General features: G+C 46.4%; 1 protein-coding gene across 3 annotated transcripts in view; it reads left to right on the top strand.

Annotated features, from left to right (window-relative positions):
* LOC144491723 (ETS domain-containing protein Elk-1-like) overlaps nt 1-20,687 on the top strand; it is a 113,147-nt gene that overhangs the window by 17,152 nt on the left and 75,308 nt on the right. Inside the window, exon 1 of one of the 3 annotated variants that reach the window (XM_078209948.1) lies at nt 10,023-10,412. The exons of 1 other annotated variant lie outside the window; for it this stretch is intronic. The gene's annotated coding sequence lies outside the window, so the exon portion shown is untranslated. Of the gene's footprint in view, nt 1-10,022; nt 10,413-17,115; nt 17,196-20,687 lie in introns of those variants that run through there. One more of the 3 variants, XM_078209949.1, reaches the window with a different exon arrangement.

Raw genomic sequence — 20,687 nt, forward strand, 5'->3', positions numbered from 1 at the left:
GCCTGAATTGCTGTCTGCACCCATTAAACAAGGGCAGGTTTGGGTGTTTTGGTCACCCAGTCCACTCTGGCAACAAAGAGGTACCCTTAGTGTCCAAAGATGTGAAGGTTAGGTGGATTGGCCATGCTAAATTGCCCCTTAGTGTCCTAAGGTGGCACAATGGCACAGTGGTTAGCACTGCTGCCTCACAGCGCCAGGGTCCTGGGTTCGTAATCCCGGCTTGGGTCACTGTCAGTGCGGAGTCTGCATGTTCTCCCCGTGTCTGCGTGGGTTTCCTCCGGTTTCCTTCCACATTCTGAAAGACATGCTGGTTAGATGCATTGGCCATGCTAAATTCTCCCTCAGAGTACCTGAACAGGTGCCAGAGTGTGGCGACTAGGGGATTTTCACAGTAACTTAATTGCAGTATTAATGTAAGCCTACTTGTGACTAATAAATAAACTTTAAAATATGTAGGTTAGGGGAATTAGTGGCGTAAATAGTGGGGTTATGAGTGTAGGGTCTGGGTAAGATGCTCTATGGGAGAGAGCCGGTGTATACTCAATGGGCCGAATGGCCTGCTTTTGCACTGTAGGGATTCTATAAGAACATAAGAACATAAGAAATAGGAGCAGGAGTAGGCCATCTAGCCCCTCGAGCCTGCCCCGCCATTCAATAAGATCATGGCTGATCTGACGTGGATCAGTACCACTTACCCGCCTGATCCCCATAACCCTTAATTCCCTTACCGATCAGGAATCCATCCATCCGCGCTTTAAACATATTCAGCGAGGTAGCCTCCACCACCTCAGTGGGCAGAGAATTCCAGAGATTCACCACCCTCTGGGAGAAGAAGTTCCTCCTCAACTCTGTCTTAAACCGACCCCCCTTTATTTTGAGGCTGTGTCCTCTAGTTTTAACTTCCTTACTAAGTGGAAAGAATCTCTCCGCCTCCACCCTATCCAGCCCCCGCATTATCTTATAAGTCTCCATAAGATCCCCCCTCATCCTTCTAAACTCCAACGAGTACAAACCCAGTCTCCTCAGCCTCTCCTCATAATCCAAACCCCTCATCTCCGGTATCAACCTGGTGAACCTTCTCTGCACTCCCTCCAATGCCAATATATCCTTCCTCATATAAGGGGACCAATACTGCACACAGTATTCCAGCTGCGACCTCACCAATGCCCTGTACAGGTGCATCAAGACATCCCTGCTTTTATATTCTATCCCCTTCGCAATATAGGCCAACATCCCATTTGCCTTCTTGATCACCTGTTGTACCTGCAGACTGGGCTTTTGCGTCTCATGCACAAGGACCCCCAGGTCCCTTTGCACGGTAGCATGTTTTAATTTGTTTCCATTGAGATAGTAATCCCATTTGTTATTATTTCCTCCAAAGTGTATAACCTCGCATTTATCAACGTTATACTCCATTTGCCATATCCTCGCCCACTCACTCAGCCTGTCCAAATCTCTCTGCAGATCTTCTCCGTCCTCCACACGATTCACTTTTCCACTTATCTTTGTGGATTCTATGGTTCTACTCTATGATTCCTCCAAACACCCTCCACTTCCTCGTCACTTGGAGGCTCAGACCTCATTTAAACTCAGCAGGCAAGGTGTAAGGAACTCTGACCAGGCGTCCAATGCTGTTCACAAGACCAAAGTCATCAGTCACCATGCTGTCTATTGCTGCAGATATATTCACCCTGAAGATTTTTCCCTGCACCTCTGCTTTCTCTTTCCTTTCTCTCTTTGAGTAAAGTTCCTCTGGTATCTGTAACCCTACATTTGGTCGGTGGGTGCACTTGCGAATGGAAAGTTATTTCAAGTGATGTTCCACAGGGTTCAGTGGAACCTTGCTGTTTGTGTTATATATTAACGATTTGGACGTGAACAATGCGGGGGGAAGGATTGGGAAATTTGCAGACAACACAAAAATTGGCCGAGTAGTGGATAGCGTAGAGGATAGCTATAATCTATAAAAAGATATTGAGAGTTGGTGGAGTGGACAGTAAGGTGGCCGATGGATTTTAACATACGGAAGTGTGAGGTGGTGCACTTAGGGAGGTCAAATAGTTATAGGGAATACATAATAAATGAGAATATACTAAGAGGAGTAGATGAAGTGAGAGATCTTGGTGTACAAGTACACAGGTCCCTAAAGGCAGCAGTTCAAGTGGACAAGGTTGTAAAGAAGGCATACATAATGCTCTCCTTCATTGGCAGAGGTATAGAATATAAAAGTAAAAAAATAATGTTGGAATTGTATAAAATACTGGTGAGGCCACAACTGGAGTATTGTGTGCAGTTCTGGTCACCACATTACAGGAAGGACATAATTGCTCTGGAGAGAGAGAGTGCAGAGGAGCTTTACAAGAATGTTGCCAGGGCTATGAGGAGAGATTGGATAGGTTGGGGTTATTTTCCTTGGAACAAAAAAGGCGGAGGGGGTGACTTGATTGAGGTGTTCAAAATTATGAGGGGAAAAGATAGAGTGGACAGGGTAAAATTGTTTCCCTTGGTGGAAAATTCTAGAACATAGAATTCAAGATAAGTGGCAGTAGGTGTAGAGGGGACAAGAGGAAGAATTTTCTTATGCAGAGGGTGGTGGGTGTCTGAAATTCACCACCCAGGTTGATGGTCAAGACCCTAAACTCCTTTAAAAAGTATCTGGATCGGCACCTTAAGTGTAGCTGTCGCTACAGAGCTATGGGCCAGGTGCAGGAAGGTGGGATTAGAAAGGGCACCTGGGTATCCTCGGGCTGGCATGGACAAGATGGGCTGAATGGCCTCCTTCTGTGCCGTAACTTTTATATGGTTCTTTGCCCAATTGCCTTCTCTCCAGAGTGCTGCTGTCCTGGAAGCGTGACAGCATTGGCATCAATGTCTGGGAGGAACTTGCTACCAATCGTTCAAAATGGCGACAATTTGCCCATCCAACTACATCATCCTTCCAGTCCCAATTGATGAGCTGGATTGGTGGCAGAGAAATCCGGCGCTTCACCGTGTGCTCATAGACCTGTGGCTCGGAAATTGTATGAAGACCCAAGGCAGAATCTCTGAACCTTGAATCATCCTCGAATCGAGGGACAGTCGGCGACTCTTCAGAGTCAGTGGCAGGCGGTCCTCTTATCGTCGGGCATGCCTCACAGAGGTCCCTGCTCCTTTGCCCAAATGCCACTGGCAGAGTGAAGGGATTAAGCCGGTTCTGAAAGGAGCAGAGAGAGGCAGAGTGGTTTGGAATTCCAGCATTTATGGTCTAGGCAACTGAAGGCACGGTCTTGGGGTGGACGGAGTGGGGAATGCACGAGAGGTAAGAGTTGGAGAAATGTCGCATTCTCGGAGATTTTGTCTGAAGTGCCGTGGATATTTTACAACGTGAAAGATTCTGTATAAATGCACATTGTGACATGTCAGCCTCCCAGGAGGCCACAGAGATAGAGAGGCCTAATATCTCCTCCTTTGGTTTAGTGACAATTTTTATCCAATAGCACTGCTGTGAAACACCTTTGGTCATTTCTCTACACTCAAGGCACTACGCATTGCAAGTTGTTGTTGTTTGTTTGTTTGTTGTTGTCTGCTCCCAGTGATGTGTACATTCATACTTTCACCAGAGGGGAGGGGGGTCACTGAGCTGAAATGGGATTCTTTGCTCATGTCTCTCCTTGTTAATGGGGGGGGGGGGGTGGAGTTGAGACCAATTAAGTTTAAGTTTTTAAGTTTATTTATCACAAGTAGGCTTACATTAACACTGCAATGAAGTTACTGTGAAAATCCCCTAGTCGCTATACTCGGGCACCTGTTCGGGTACACTGAGGGAGAATTTAGCACGGCCAACGCACCCAACTTGCACGTCTTTCAGACTATGGGAGGAAACCAGAGCACCCAGAGGGAACCCACGCAGACACGAGGAGAACATGCAGACTCCACACAGACAGTGACCCAAGCCGGGAATCGAACCTGGGTCCCTGGCGCTGTGAGGCAGCAGTGCTAACCACTGTGCCACCGTGCCGCCCCAAACTAAATTGCCACAAACTGAACAAAAGCTCAGGGATTGAACTGGTTTGTTTGGCTTAATGTTACATTGCCCAATGCCCTTACTCAATAGGTGTATGAGGGAAGTCTTTTTCACTGTATTTTGTTTGTGTTCATTCATAGGTGGCCCTTCTCATTATAATTGTAGGATTTTGCAGCACAGATGATGTCTTTTAGCTTGTGACGTCCTGTGCCGGCTGTGGTAGTGTGGCCCCTTTAAGGGGAGGGCCATGTAGCACAGTGGTTAGCACTGCTGCTTCACAGCTCCAGGGTCCCGGGTTCGATTCCCGGCTTGGGTCACTGTCTGTGTGGAGTTTGCACATTCTCCTCGTGTCTGCGTGGGTTTCCTCCGGGTGCTCCGGTTTCCTCCCACAGTCCAAAGATGTGCAGGTTAGGTTGATTGGCCAGGTTAAAAATTGCCCCTTAGAGTCCTGGGATGTGTAGGTTAGAGGGATTAGCGGGTAAATATGTGGGGGTAGGGCCTGGGTGGGATTGTGGTCGGTGCAGACTCGATGGGCCGAATGGCCTCCTTCTGCACTGTAGGGTTTCTATGATTTCTATGTGATCGGGCCGGAGCCTATGGAGTGTCGAGGCGGGAGGCTGAGCCAATCGCGTGCGAGGGCATGAAGCCTGAGCTGGAGGAGAAGCCCCAAATTGAGCGAGGGAGGGGCAGTGTACGGTCGCATCGTTATCCTGCCTGACCCTGTTGTAAATATAGATATGTGGTCATAGGCAAGAAACCCTCTTGTTCTTAAGCCTCATCGAGTCGCCCTCGATTTATTACACTGGCTCTTCGCTGGAATAAGAACTAATCCCACTTCCTTGTTCTGTCCCCCGTGAAGGAAAGACTTGCATTTATATAGAACCTATTACAACATCAGGATGTCCTTTATGCGCGAGGAAGAACTTTTTGTTTTAATCAAGTGTAGTCACGGTTGTAATGTAGAAAATGCAGCAGCCACATTTTTGTGCACAGCAAGATCCCACAAACAACAACGTGATACAACTACATTATCTGTTTCTTGTGATGTTGGCTGAGGGATAAAGGAGACTTGGGATAACTCCTCTGCCAAGGGATCTTTGATGTCCACCTGAGAGGGCAAATGTGGCCTTGGTTTGAATACTTCAGCAGAAAGTTAGCTACCTGTGGCAATGCAGCACTCCCTTAGTGTTGCATTGGGGCATCAACTTTGACTTGGTACTTAAATCTCTTGGAGTGGGGTAGATGAGAGTGCTACCAGCTGAGCTGTAAGTGACTCTACCATCGCCTGGCCTTCTATTTGCCTTGCTTAAGAATGGTTATCTTTAAAGGACACAACAGCCTTTACATCAACAGCTCCTAATGGGAAAGACTTCCCATTGCCCCTTGCACGAAAGGTTCAAAAATACATAGGATTACAAAGGATATACAGCACAGGAACAGGCCATTCAGCCCAACCAGACTATAATGTTCAGCTGGAACCTCCCCCCATCTTTCCTCATCTAAATCTATCATTTCTCGCTCAACCTTTCCGCACCCTGATGGTGCATAGGTCAGAGGTTTTGTCTGTTTCTGAAGCTGATTATCCCTGGAACAGGTCGCTAGTCTGTCGCCAGAGGCTTTTCGCTTGAGGGGTGCCACTCCACATCAAGCGCGCACGCGCACACACAGATTAAGGGACAATTTATCATGACCAATCCACCTATCCTGCACATCTTTGGACTGTGGGAGGAAACCAGAGCATCCGGAGGAAACCCACGCAGACATGGGGAGAACATCCAAACTTCACAGAGACAGACCCCAGACCATTATCCAACCGGGACCATTATCCAAACTGCGAGGCAGCAGCACTAACCACTGTGCTGCCGAAATTTATGACTGTAACCCTCTATTTCCTTGTCCCTCACATGCGTGTCAAGTTTCTCTTAAATACACCTGTACTATTCACTTCGACCATTCCCTGTGGTAGTGAATTCCACATTCTTATTGTTCATTGGGTGAAGAACTTTCTTCTGAATTCCCTATTAGGTTTCTTGGTGACTATCTTATATTGATGGCCCCTATCATAGAATCATAGAATCCCTACAGTGCAGAAGGAGGCCATTTGGCCCATTGAGTCTGCACTGACCACAATCCCACCCAGGCCCTATCCCCATCACCCTAACTAGTTCCCCTGACACTAAGGGGCAATTTAGCATGGCTAATCCACCTAACCCATACATCTTTGGACTATGGGAGGAAACCCACACAGACATGGGGAGAATGTGCAGACTCCACACAGACAGTGACCCAAGCCGGGAATCGAACCCGGGTGCCTGGCGCTGTGAGGCAGCAGTGCTAACCACTGTGCCACCCTCTTCCCCACATGAGGAAACATTGTCTTTGTATACACTCTATCAAAACCTTTCTGCATTTTAAAGACTTCGACTGGGTCAGCCCTTCTTCTTTAAGAGAGCAAAGATCCAGCCTATCATTCTGTTCCTATACGTCCATCCATGCATTTCCAGTATCCCCCTTGTCTTCACCCTCTCCAGTGCCTCTATATCCTTTTTCAAATATGGTGACCAGAAAAATGTGCAGTGCTCCTAAATGTGGGCTCACCAAGGTTCAATATTGGTTTAGTATAACTTCCCTAATTTTCAATTCTATCCCTCTAGACTTAAAGCCAAATGCTCACTTACTTTTTAAATGGTTTTGCTAACCTGTGGTGCAATGTTTATTGATGAATGTATCTGCACTCAGAAATCCCTTTCTCTTTACTCATTTGTGGGACATGGGCGTTGCTGGCTGGCTATTTATTATCCATCCCTAGTTGCCCTCAGAGAGCAGTTGAGAGTCAGCCACATTGCTGTGGCTCTGGAGTCACATGTAGGCCAGACTGGGTAAGGACAGCAGATTTCCCACCCTAAAGGACATTAGTGAATCAGAAGGGGTTTTCCGACAATTGACAATGGTTTCACGGTCATCAGTAGATTCTTAATTCCAGATATTTTTTATTGGATTCAATTCCACCATCTGCAATGTTGGGATTCGAACCCAGGTCCCCAGAACATTAGCTGAGTTTCTGGATTAATAGTCTAGTGATAATACCACTAGGCCATCGCCTCCCCTATTCCTCTATCCCCACCGAGATTTCTAATATACTGTACAACCACATAGTTATCCGTGTACAATTTTATTTGCCAATTACTTGTCTACTTTGCAAGTTTATTAACGTCTTCCTGTAATTTCTTGCAATCCTCCTCAGCGTTGACTAGTTTAATCTTGTTGGCTGACATTTTGAAACAGTTCGACCTTTGTGAAAAGGAGCGCTTGGCAATGCATGTTCTTTTATGTATTAGGAGAAAAAACACAGAAGAAGAAAAGAACTGAAATAAAAATGAGAAGTGTTGTAAATATCCAGCAGGTATGTCAGTTTCCGAAAGAGACAGGTTAATGTTTGAGGTGTTGGTTCTGTCAGAATCATCCATCATTTTTCCCCGAAGCATTCTCCCAGAGGTGACAATATAAATGGCTTTGATATCACCCTGTCGATTGTGCTGGTTTGACTGCTTAATGCATTCATCTGAAATCCCTCCCTGGCTGTTACAAGGAAGGGGGATCTTGTGGTGCACTGGGTATTATCCTGGCCTCCGAGCCAGAAGCTCTCCCTCCCCAGGTGGCACAGTGGTTAGCACTGCTGCCTCGCAGCGCCAGGGTCCCTGGTTCAATTCTGACCTTGGGTCGCTGTCTGTGTGGAATTTGCACATTCTCCCCTTGTCTGGGTGGGTTTCCTCCGGGTGCTCCAGTTTCCTCCCATGCGCAGGTTAGGTGGATTGGCCATGCTAAATTGCCCCTTAGTGTCCAAAGATGTGTAGGTTAGGGGGGATTAGCAGGGTAAATACGTGGGGTTATGGGGATAGGATCTGGGTGGGATACTCCATCGGAGAGTCGGTACAGACTCGATGGGCCAAATGGCCTGCTTCTGCACTGTAGGGATCCTATGAGGATTTGATGGTCATGGAGGATGTGTTCATAGTGTGGCCAATCAACCTGTAAATCCTTCCAATATGCCTATGGCAGGCAGTAACAGTCATCTGGTTGGTGATGCTTGATGTGGAGTGATAGAGCTTCTGACAACACAGACTACTGACTTGTTCATTGAATAGAATCCCTACAGTGCATAAGGAGGCCATTTGGCCCTTCGAGCCTGCATCAACTCTCCAACAACAGTCCCTCCCAGGCCCTAGCCCGTAACATCATGTATTTAGCCTACTAATCTTCCTATCCTAAATATCTTGGAACACTAAGGGGCAATTTAGCATGGCCAGTCCACTTAACCTGCACATCTTTGGACTGTGGGAGGAAACCGGAGCACCCGGAGGAAACCCAAGCAGACACAGGGGAGAATGTGTAAACTCCACACAGACAGTCACACAAGCTCGTAATTGAACCCGGGTCCCTGGCGCTGTGAGGCAGCAGTGTTAACCACTGTGGCACCGTGAAAAGCTAGCTACAGAAACAGAGATAAGCATGTGCTTTGTCTGCCTCAGACATGGGAAAACCTCAAAATTATAGTGGAGACTTGAGTTGTTTAAAGCAAATTAATTAATGTTCGTTCTAAACAAAAATGAGGGGACAGGAATTTTCGACTGATGCACTATAGGCACATTAGTATCCCTCTGCATAATTTCAAAGATCCATGCATTTCAAGTGATTAGCACTGCTGCCTCACAGCGCCAGGGACCCGGGTTCAATTCCCGGCTTGGGTCACTCTCTGTGCAGAGTCTGCACGTTCTCCCCGTGTCTGTGTGGATTTCCTCCGGGTGCTCCGGATTCCTCCCACAGTCTGTTAGGTGCATCGGCCATGCTGAATTCTCCCTCAGTGTACCCGAAGAGGCACCGGAGTGTGGCAACAATGGGATTTTCACAGTAACTTCATTGCGGTGTTAACGTAAGTCTACTTGTGACACTAATAAATGAACTTAAATTATTTATGATCAGCAGCACCCCGCCAATTTTGGAAATCTGAAATAGAAGCAGAAAATGTTCACACAGCGAGTGGTTGGGGTCTGGAATACACTGCCCGAAGGTGTGTTGGAGGCAGGTTCAATGGAAGCATTGAAAGGGGAATTAGACGCTTATCAGAAAAGGAAGAATGTGCAAGGATTATGGGGGAGAAGGTGGGGGAAATAGGAACTAAATTCATTCGGAGAGCCAGCCCAGACTTGATGGGCCGAATGGCCTCCTTCGGAGTCGGAACAATTTTATGATGGTGTGCCTGGCAACATCTGTGGGGAGAGGGACAAGAGTTAGCTATTTCTTTCTCCACAGATGCTGCCTGACCTGCTGAGTATTTGCAACATCTTTCAAGTTCACTAACACACAGCGCTGACCAAAAAAAAACCTTTTCACTAAAAGGTTTTAAATGGACAGGGGCGGCACGGTGACACAGTGGTTAGCACTGCTGCCTCACAGTGCCAGGGACCCAGGTTCAATTCCTGGCTAGGGTTACTGTGTGTGTGGAGTCTGCCCGTTCTTCCTGTGTGTGTGTGTGTGTGGGTTCCCTCCGGGTGCTCTGGTTTCCTCCCACACTCCAAAGATGTGCGGGTTAGGTGGATTGGCCTTGCTAAATTGTCCCTAGGTGTCAGGGTCATGGGGATAGGGCCTGGGTGGGATTTGGTCAGCGCAGACTCGATGGGCCGAATGGCCTCCTTCTGCACTGTAGGATTCTAAACCTTACAGGCAAAAATCACAGACAAACACACACAAAAAATACAATTATTGTATGGACATTAATGTGAAGCCCTTTTGCTAAACTGTTACAAACTAATAGCCCAACCCCTACCAGGCACTGCTCAGCCCTGTCTGCACTCCCAATTCCGGGCATATTAAAATGTTGTAACATGATCACCATAATTTTAACCTCCCCTTTCTAATACACGGGAAAGAACACACTTTGTACCGAATGTCCCGAATATAACCAGCCCAAAAAGTTCCGGGGGAGGGAGTAAAGTTTGAAAATGATACTCTGGCAGGGAATGAAGCGAAACCGACATGTCTGTATCCAGTTGGAGATGGCGGCCTGTGTGTGTGGTTATGTTATTTCTCTCTGGAAGTCATTGAAGGCAATTTTTTTTTCTGGTGACTGGCTGGGAGGGGAAAGGAGGCGGTGTCAGAGTCTGAAATCTCACACACACCAGGAATCATTGCTGAGTGGAGGCGGAGCTCCCAGTTGCCTTTTCTTTATGTGTTTGGCCGGGGGTTGAAACCGACAGACGGTTCAGTGTGGCTGGCATTTCAGCCCATGTGTTAAAATTCGCCAATTTTACTCATTTTTCTAAACAAAAAGGAAGGAGGGAAGGGAAGCTGGCGAACTTCTGGCTGTCATGTGAACTTAAGAGTGGAGGGAAAGTCTCCACTCGCCACCAAGGTAACACACAGTCGCAATGTTATTTTAAGAACGGTAACAGCATTGACATATATTGTTTCGAGACATCGGGCAGGTTTATTTGGGGGAGAGGGTGTATGTGTGGGATATGGTAAATATGCCAGGATAATGTCCATATTATTCCAGACTGCCATCAGTATTTTGCGTTTGTTTTTACATTTGTGCTTTATTTCTTAAAGATAAAAGATGTCTTCATCGGGGGGCGGGTGAGGACCCAGGGTTTGGTGACGGTATAACTTTTTGTTTTTTTAAATGAAAACTTTTGAGAGATGATCTGGCGCTGTCAGTGTGTCCTCTAAAAGTGGCGATTAAAATAAAAAGTCACCGAAGCCAAAGCTTGAAACGCTTCCGTCTTCAACTCATGTTCCCACCCTGTTTGCGCCCTTGGCATATGTCCCAGGATTTGTCCAATGGGTGAACTACTGTGCATATGTGTGTGTGTGTGTATATGTTTAAGTAACAGTGACATCAAACACGTTCCTACTTTATTTTAAGTTTCAACACTCTCCAAGGACGAGTCGAGTAACTGGGGAAGGATATAGATAGATTAGTTCCCTGGACTGAATGGGACACTTTAACAGAGGGGGTACGTTGGGTGGATCTCGTTGAAACCATTGGGGGATGGGGAATCTCATAGAAACCTATACAATTCAAACAGGACTAGACAGGGTAGATTCAAGAAGGATGTTCCCGATGGTGGGTTTTAGGGTGGCACAGTGGTTAGCACTGCTGCCTCACAGTGCCAGGGACTTGGGTTTGATTCCCGGCTTCTGTCACTGTGCGGAGTCTGCACGTTCTCCCCGCGTCTGCGTGGGTTTCCTCCGGGTGCTCCAGTTTCCTCCCATAGTCCAAAAGACATGCTGGTTAGGTGCATTGGGCATGCTAAATTCTCCCTCGGTGTATCTGAACAGTGTGGCGACTAGGGGAATTTTACAGTAAACCTTACTTGTGTCTAATAAGCTTTTAAAATTTTTAAACTTTAAACCCATGCCCTCTAGTTTTAGACTCCCCTACCTTTGGGAAAAGATGTTAACTATCTACCTTATCTATGCTCCTCATTATTTGATTGACCTCTATAAGATCACCCCTAAGCCTCCGACACTCCAGGGAAAAAAAGTCCCAGTCTATTCGGCCTCTCCTTATAACTCAAACCATCAAGTCCCGGTAGCATCCCAGTTGATCTTTTTTGCACTCTTTCTAGTTTAATAATATCCTTTCTATAAACTGTACACAGTATTCCAAGTGTGGCCTTACCAATGTCTTGTACAACTTCAACTCCAGTATCCAATGTTCTGGCCAATGAAACCAAGCATGCCAAATATCTTCTTCATTACCCTGTCCACCTGTGACTCCACTTTCAAGGAACTATGAACCTGTACTTGTTTCTTGATCAGGGGTTATCGGGAAAAGGCAGGAGAATGGGGATGAGAAAAATATCAGCTATGATTGAATGGCAGAGCAGACTCAATGGGCCGAGTGGCCTAATTCTGCTCCTATGTCTTATGGTCTGTGCCCCTCGATCTCTTTGTTCTTTGTTCTTGAACGGAGTGGGAATGGAGGGATACAAAATAATGGTCTAGTTGGGACCAGGGAGCGGCGCGGGCTTGGAGGGCCGAAGGGCCTGTTCCTGTGCTGTATTGTTCTTTGTTCTATAACTCTCCCCTACACCCTACCATTAACTGAGTAAGTCCTGCCCTGGTTCGATCTACCAAAATGCATCACCTCGCATTTATCTAAATTAAACTCCATCTGCCATTCATCAGCCCATTGGCTCAATTGATCAAGATCCCGTTGCAATCCTAGATAACCTTCTTCACTGTCCACTATGCCACCAACCTTGGTGTCATCTGCAAACTTACTAGCCATGCCTCTTAAATTCTCATTCAAATCATTAATATAAATGACAAATAACAGTCGACCCAGCACCGATACCTGAGGCACACCTGACTCGATGGACTGAAGGGCCTTTTCTGTGCTGTATGACTTTTTGGCCGGAACTCTACCACCTCACCCACCACCAAATCGGTGCGGGTGAAGGTCTGACAACGGAAATCTCCGTTGACCTCGGGTGGGAATTTCAGGTCTCGCCCGAGCGAGGCCGTATAATCCCGCCCTATGAATCTATAACTCTGTGTTTAGGACAGAGATGAGGATACATTTCTTCACCCAGGTAGTGGTCAGCTTGTGGTGTTTGCGACCACAGAAAGCAGTTGAAGCATTCAATGTTTGCAAGAAGCAATTAGATATAGCATTTGGGGCGAAGGGGTTCAAAGGATATGGGGGGAAGGCGGGATCAGGCTATTGAGTTGGATGATCAGCCATGATCATAATGAATGGTGAGATGGAGCAGGCCTCCTCCTGCTCCTATTTTCTATTGTCCTTCTGAAACCTCCCCTTCAATGAGATTTCAACCTGCAATCCAGCTCTTGGTCCCTGGGAGTTATTTGAGTCTTCACAAGTCTTGGCAGTCTGATCTCCCTGGGTTAAGGGAGATTGAATGGAGATTGAAACACTGAAGCTATGTTGGGAAGCAGCTGAAAAGAGGGCCTCACTGAGGTGGGGAATTTGCATTTCCCTGGCGCCTTTCCTGACCTTGGGACGCCCTAAAGCACTGGACAAGCCAATGGATTGCTTCTGACATGCGGTGTGCTGTTGTGGTGCAGCCAAAGTGTGCACAAGGAGCTCACAAAGTCAATGGATTAATGATCAGATCATCTGTTCTGGTGGTGTTGGTTGAAGGATAAATATCAACCTAGGTGGACTCCCCTGCTCCTCCCGTGTCGCGGGATCTTTTACGTCCACCTGAGAGGGCCTCAGTTTGACATCTCATCGAAAAGGCAGCATCTCTAACAAAGTAGCACTCCCTCAGTACTGCACTAGAGTGCCAGCCTCAAATTTTGTGCTTAAGTTCCCGGAGCGAGACTCGAACCCACAACCTCCCAAGGGGCAAATAGCATAGATCCGCTCAAGGAGGAGCCAAGAAGGCACACGTGGAGGAAAGGAATCAAATGATATGCTGCTCGGGTTGGATGAAGGAGAATAGGAGGAAGCTGTTACGGAGTGTAAAACATCAGTACAGACCAGTTGGGCTGAAGGGCCTGTTTCTACACTGTAAATATGTAAAGTCAGAATATTACTTAAACTGTAACAGTGGAACTAGGGAGAGAGACCAACAGTAGTCAAGTGTAAGGCCCTTTGGACTGTGAAAAAGCAGCTCTATTTGCAGACTGACCATCACATGAAATTGACTTCTAGTAGATAAGTAAAGGCAAAGACCTGACAGTCATTTAAGAATAATTGGCCCTATCTTGATGGATCAGAAAGGATGCCAATGGTTTGCCTCCAGTGTTATCAAAAAATAATCGTCCCAGTATCTTTTCTAAGGGCACCAGCGTTAGAATAAACAAATCAAACTAAAAGATGCCAAAATAAGCTACAAAGGACGAAATTCTCCGGCCATTCACGGCAGCAGGATTCCGCCGCGGTGAATGGAGATTTGGTAAATGCCAAATTCTCTGTCCTCGCTGGCAGTGACGGCGGGGTGGGAATGGCCAGAGAATTCTGACCAAAGTCTCAACAACACGAATGGAATATTAGTTTTCCCTTTAAGAGCCCCTATTCCCGGTGACACCCACAGTCACCAAAGGCCTCCTGTTCTGGTGAACACCTCATATTTCCTCTCTAGAGCCAAGACAGGGTGATGGAGCACTGCCCGGGTGAATTGCTGGTTACAGTGTATTCTTCGCTGATGCCTTACCCCCCCGGTATCCACTATTACGCTAGATATAAAACCTCTGAACACCTCAATTAGATTTTAGCTTGTTACTCACTTCCTATCTACTATTGAGTATATGATACAGTGTCTAAACCCCTCGATTAAATTCCAGCCTGTAACTCCCTCTCAGGTGTCCATTATTCCAAATATGAACTGCTCAATCAGATTCCAGCCTCAATGCCAGATATCTATTTTTTAAATGCGCAGTGTACTATCCGAACTCCTTGATTAGAATCCAGTTTGTAACTCATTCCTAGGTATTGATTATTTAACATCTCATGTATTGTCTGATTCACTTAACTAGATTCCCCAGACTGCAATTCATTTGGACATCATGTTGGCACAGTGGGTTAGCACTGCTGCCTCACAGTACCAGGGACCCGGGTTCGATGCTTGGGTCGCTGTCTGTGTGGAGTCTGCACGTTCTCCCCGTTTCTGCGTGGGTTTCCTCCGGGTGCTCCGGTTTCCTCCCACAGTCCAAAGATGTGCGGGGCATGCTAAATTGCCCCTTAGTGTCAGGGGGACTAGCTAGGGTAAATGCATGGGGTTATGGCGATAGGGCCTGGGTGGGATTGTGATTTGTGCAGACTCGATGGGCCAAATAGCCTCCTTCTGCACTGTAGGATTCTATGATTCTTTCCGGGTATCCACTATGATTCAATAGATTATCTGAACTCCTAGATTAGCTTCCAGCTCGTAGCTCATTCCCAGGTACCTATTATTTAATATTGTCAACTGTCTGAATGCCTTGATTGGATGCTAGCTTGTAATTCACTTGTAGCACTTGGTTACCAAATGTCAAACCCTTTGGTTAGATTCCAGCTGGACTTCACTGCCAGGTATTGGCTATTATATTTATATTGCAAAGGGTTTCTGTGTTGCTGGGTAGCATCTCTACTAACCTTGGTCTCGAGCTGCCATTCCATGTTAAGTCTCTCTCTTGTATTGTATTTCATTACATTAAAGGTACTAAATTGTAACAAGATATTGCCTGTTCATGATATAGTTTAGTTTTAAAGTTAACATGCTTTTCTTGATCACATTATGTTTGTTCACTATCTTATGACCAATCTGCATGATGTTAGTGTGCGTGTCCTTAATGTTTATCCGAGTCACTCAAATGTCTCAAGTTACTGGTGGTTATAGGCAGCAGGAGGTCTGTGGCTTTCACTTAACACTATCCATCTGTGAAGATGGGAAATTTTGGGAGGAGGTATTCATCCAGGCTTCCTTGAAGCCAGACTCCAGAATCTTAACAGTGGCTGAAGCTTGAGAATCTATCGATAACTTTTCATTGACAAAGAACAAAGTACAGCACAGGGGGAACAGGCCCTTCACTGCCGCTCGCTCACTCACCCACCACCCAAAGCCCATGCTGATCGTGATGCCCTACCTAAACAAAAAAAACGTTCTGCCTTTACTCCGTCCGTATCCCTCTATTCCCCCCCTATTCATGTACCCATTCAGATGCCACTTAAATGTTGCTAATGTGCCCGCTTCCACCACCTCCTCTGGCAGCGCATTCCAGGCACCCACCACTCTTTGCGTGAAAAACTTCCCCCGCACATCTCCCTCAAACTTCCCCCCTCTCACTTTGAACCTGTGCCCCCTTGTAATTGACACTTCCACCCTGGGAAAAAGTCTCTGACTATCCACCCTGTCTGTGCCTCTCATAATTTTGTAGACCTCTATCAGGTCTCCTCAGCCTCCGTCTTTCCAGTGAAAACAATCCCAACCTCTCCTCATAGCCAACACCTTGAGACCAGGCAACATCCTGGTGAACCTTCTTTGCACTATCTCCAAAACTTCCACGTCCTTCTGGTAGTGTGATGACCAGAACTGCACGCAATACTTCAAATGCCGCCTAACCAAGGTTTTATATAGCTGCAATGTGATTTCGCAACTCTTGCACGCAATGCCTTGGCTGATGAAGGCAAGCATGCCATATGCCTTCTTAATCATCTTGGCCACCTGTGTTGCCACTTTTAGGGAACTGTGGACCTGCCCACCCAGATCCCTCTGTATGTTTATTTCCTAAGGGTTCTACCATTTACAATATAATTCACACCTAAATTTGATCCTCCAAAATGCATCACTTCGCATTTGTCCGGATTAAACTCCATCTGCCATTTCTGTGCCCAAGTCTCCAATCTATCTGTATCCTGTTGTATCCTCTGACAATCCCCGGCACTATCAGCAACTCCACCAATCTTTGTGTCATCCGCAAACTTACTAATCAGCATTTTCCTCCAGATCATTTATATATACTACAAACAATAGAGGTCCCAGCACTGATCCCTGCGGAACATCACTAGCTACAGATCTCCATTCTGTCCTGTATTGCTATGTTTTGATTTGATTTGATTTATTATTGTTACAAGTATTGGGATACAGTGAAAGTATTGTTTCTTGCATGCTGCACAGACAAAACATACCATTCATAGAGTACATAGGGGAGAAGGAAAGGAGAGAGTGCAGAATGTAGTGTTACAGTCATAGCTAAGGTGTAGAGAAAGATCAGTTTAATATATGGTAGGTCCATTCAAAAGTCTGATGGCAGCAGGGAATAAGCTGCTCTTGAGTTGGTTGGTACGTGACCTCAGATTTTTGTATCTTTTTCCTGACGGAAGAAGGCGGAAGAGAGTATGTCCGGGGTGCGTGGGGTCTTTATTTATGGTGGCTGCTTTTCCAAGGCAGCGGGAAGTGTAGATGGAGTCAATGGATGGGAGGCTGGATGGACTGGGCTACATTCACGACCCTTTGTAGTTTCTTGTGGTCTTGGGCAGAGCAGGAGCCATACCAAGCTGTGATACATCCGGATAGGATGCTTTCTATGGTGCATCTGGGAAAAATTGGTGAGAATCGTAGCGTACATGCTGAATTTCAAATAAATAATTTGTGTTTATACAGTGCCCTGCGTACCCACGAGACTGGTGCTGGAAGGAAAGGAAAAACTCAGTTTGCAAAAATAAAATCGAAGTTGACTAAAAGTAAGAAAAAAATGGAAACTTGCAGTGGGTCTGTCAGGCAGATTTTTGATTTGATTTATTATTGTCACATGTATTAGTATACAGTGAAAAGTATTGTTTCTTGCACGCTACACAGACAAAACAAACCGTTCATAGAGAAGGAAAGGAGAGAGTGCAGAATGTAGTATTACAGTCATAGCTAGGGTGTAGAGAAAGATCAACTTAATGATCAACTTATCCTGGGAGGGAAATTTGATACGGCTCTTCAGGGGGGTTTAAACTAATTTGTCAGGGGAGTGGGAAAAGGAGTTGTAGTCCAGAAGTCAGTGTTGAGGGTGGTGAGGTATTGGGGAAGGTAACAGAGTCAAGGGTGGGTACCGGTAGACAGGAAGGTGGGTTGAAGTGTGTCTACTTCAATGCAAGGAGCATCTGGAACAAGATAGATGAACTTGGGGCGTGGATTGGTACTTGGGACTACGATGTTGTGGCCATTACGGAGACGTGGGTAGAACAAGGACAGGAATGGTTGTTGGACGTTCCGGGGTATAGATGTTTCAGTCAGTGTAGGGAAGCTGGTAAAAGAGGTGGAGGAGTGGCATTGTTAATCAAAGATAGTTTAACGGCTGCGGAAAGGCACTTCGAGGGGGATCTGCACACTGAGGTAATATGGGCTGAAGTTAGAAATAGGAAAGGAGCGGTCACGTTGTTAGGAGTTTACTATAGGCCCCCAAATAGTAATAGAGATGTGGAGGAAGAAATTGCTAAGCAGATTATGGATAGGTGTGGGGGTCACAGGGTAGTTGTCATGGGGGACTTTAACTTTCCAAATATCGATTGGAACCTTTGTAGGTCAAATAGTTCGGATGGGGCAGTTTTTGTGCAGTGTGTGCAGGAGGGTTTCCTGACACAATATGTGGATAGGCCGACAAGAAGTGAGGCCACATTGGATTTGGTACTGGGAAATGAACCGGGCCAAGTGTTAGATTTGGTTGTGGGAGAGCACTTTGAGGATAGTGACCACAATTCGGTGTCTTTTGTTATTGCAATGGAGAGGGATAGGGCCGTACGGCAGGGCAAGGTTTACAATTGGGGGAGAGGTAATTATGATGCGATTAGGCAAGAATTAGGGGGCATAAGATGGGAACAGAAACTGTCAGGGAAAGGCACTAATGAAAAGTGGAACTTTTTCAAGGAACAAATACTGGGTGTCCTTGATGGGTATGTCCCTGTCAGGCAGGGAGGAAATGGCTGAGTGAGGGAACCATGGTTCACGAAGGAGGTGGAATGTCTTGTGAAAAGGAAGAGGGTAGCTTATGTAGGGATAAGGAAATGAGGTTCAGATGGCTCGATTGAGGGTTACAAGTTAGCAAGGAATGAGTTGAAAAAGGGGCTTAGGAGAGCTAGGAGGGGTCATGAGAAGTCCTTGGCGGGTCAGATCAAGGAAAACCCCAAGGCTTTTTACTCTTATGTGAGGAATAAAAGAATGACCAGGGTGAGGTTAGGGCTGGTCAAGGACAGTAGTGGGAACTTGTGTATGGAGTCAGTGGAGATAGGCGAGGTGATGAATGAATACTTTTCTTCAGTGTTCACCAAGGAGAGGGGCCATGTTTTTGAGGAAGAGAAGGTGTTACAGGCTAATAGGCTGGAGGAAATAGATGTTCGGAGGGAGGATGTACCGGCAGTTTTGAATAAACTGAAGGTCGATAAGTCCCCTGGGCCTGATGAAATATATCCTAGGATTCTTTGGGAGGCAAGGGATGAGATTGCAGAGCCTTTGGCTTTGATCTTTGGGTCCTCGCTGTCCACGGGGATGGTGCCAGAGGACTGGAGAGTGGCGAATGTTGTTCCTCTGTTTAAGAAAGGGAATAGAAATGACCCTAGTAATTATAGACCGGTTAGTCTTACTTTGGTGGTTGGTAAATTGATGGAAAAGGTCCTTAGGGATAGGATTTACGACCATTTAGAAAGATGCGGATTAATCCGGGATAGTCAGCACGGATTTGTGAAAGGCAAGTCGTGCCTCACAAATTTGATTGAATTTTTTGTGGAGGTAACTAAGTATGTTGATGAAGATAGGGCAGTTGATGTCATATACATGGATTTTAGTAAGGTGTTTGATAAGGTCCCCCATGGTCGGCTTATGATGAAAGTGAGGAGGTGTGGGATAGAGGGAAAGTTGGCCGATTGGATAGGTAACTGGCTATCTGATCGAAGACAGAGAGTGGTGGTGGATGGAAAATTTTCGGACTGGAGGCAGGTTGCTAGCGGAGTGCCACAGGGATCAATGCTTGGTCCTCTGCTCTTTGTGATTTTTATTAATGACTTAGAGGAGGGGGCTGAAGGGTGGATCAGTAAATTTGCTGATGACACCAAGATTGGTGGAGTAGTGGATGAGGTGGAGGGCTGTTGTAGGCTGCAAAGAGACATAGATAAGATGTAAAGCTGGGCTGAAAAATGGCAAATGGAGTTTAACCCTGATAAATGCGAGGTGATTCATTTTGGTCGGACTAATTTAAATGTGGATTACAGGGTCAAAGGTAGGGTTCTGAAGGCTGTGGAGGAACAGAGAGATCTTGGGGTCCATATCCACAGATCTCTAAAGGTTGCCACTCAAGTGGATAGAGCTGTGAAGAAGGCCTATAGTGTGTTAGCTTTTATTAACAGGGGGTTGGAGTTTAAGAGCCGTGGGGTTATGCTGCAACTGTACAGGACCTTGGTGAGACCACATTTGGAATATTGTGTGCAGTTCTGGTCACCTCACTATAAGAAGGATGTGGAAGCACTGGAAAGAGTGCAGAGGAGATTTATCAGGATGCTGCCTGGTTTGGAGTGTCGGTCTTATGAGGAAAGGTTGAGGGAGCTAGGGCTGTTCTCTCTGGAGCGGAGGAGGCTGAGGGGAGACTTAATAGAGGTTTATAAAATGATGAAGGGGATAGATAGAGTGAACGTTCAAAGACTATTTCCTCGGGTGGATGGAGCTATTACAAGGGGGCATAACTATAGGGTTCGTGGTGGGAGATATAGGAAGGACGTCAGAGGTAGGTTCTTTACGCAGAGAGTGGTTGGGGTGTGGAATGGACTGCCTGCAGTGATAGTGGAGTCAGACACTTTAGGAACATTTAAGTGGTTATTGGATAGGCACATGGAGCACACCAGGATGATAGGGAGTGGGATAGCTTGATCTTGGTTTCAGATAAAGCTCGGCACAACATCGTGGGCCGAAGGGCCTGTTCTGTGCTGTACTGTTCTATGTTCTGTGTTCTAATGCAAGGTAGGCCATTCAAAAGTCTGACAGCAGCAGGGAAGAAGCTGTTCTTGAGTCACTTGGTACGTGACCTCAGACGTTTGTATCTTTTTCCCAATGAAAGAAGGTGGAAGGGACAATGTCCGGGATGCATGGGGTCCCTGATTGTACTGGCTGGTTTTCTGAGGTAGCAGGAAGTGTAGACAGAGTCAGTGGATGGGAGGCTGGTTTGCTTGATGAACTGGGCTTCGTTCACAGCCCTTTGCAGT

The sequence above is a fragment of the Mustelus asterias genome, chromosome 3, assembly GCF_964213995.1.
Source record: "Mustelus asterias chromosome 3, sMusAst1.hap1.1, whole genome shotgun sequence".
NCBI classification, from domain to species: Eukaryota; Metazoa; Chordata; class Chondrichthyes; order Carcharhiniformes; family Triakidae; genus Mustelus; species Mustelus asterias.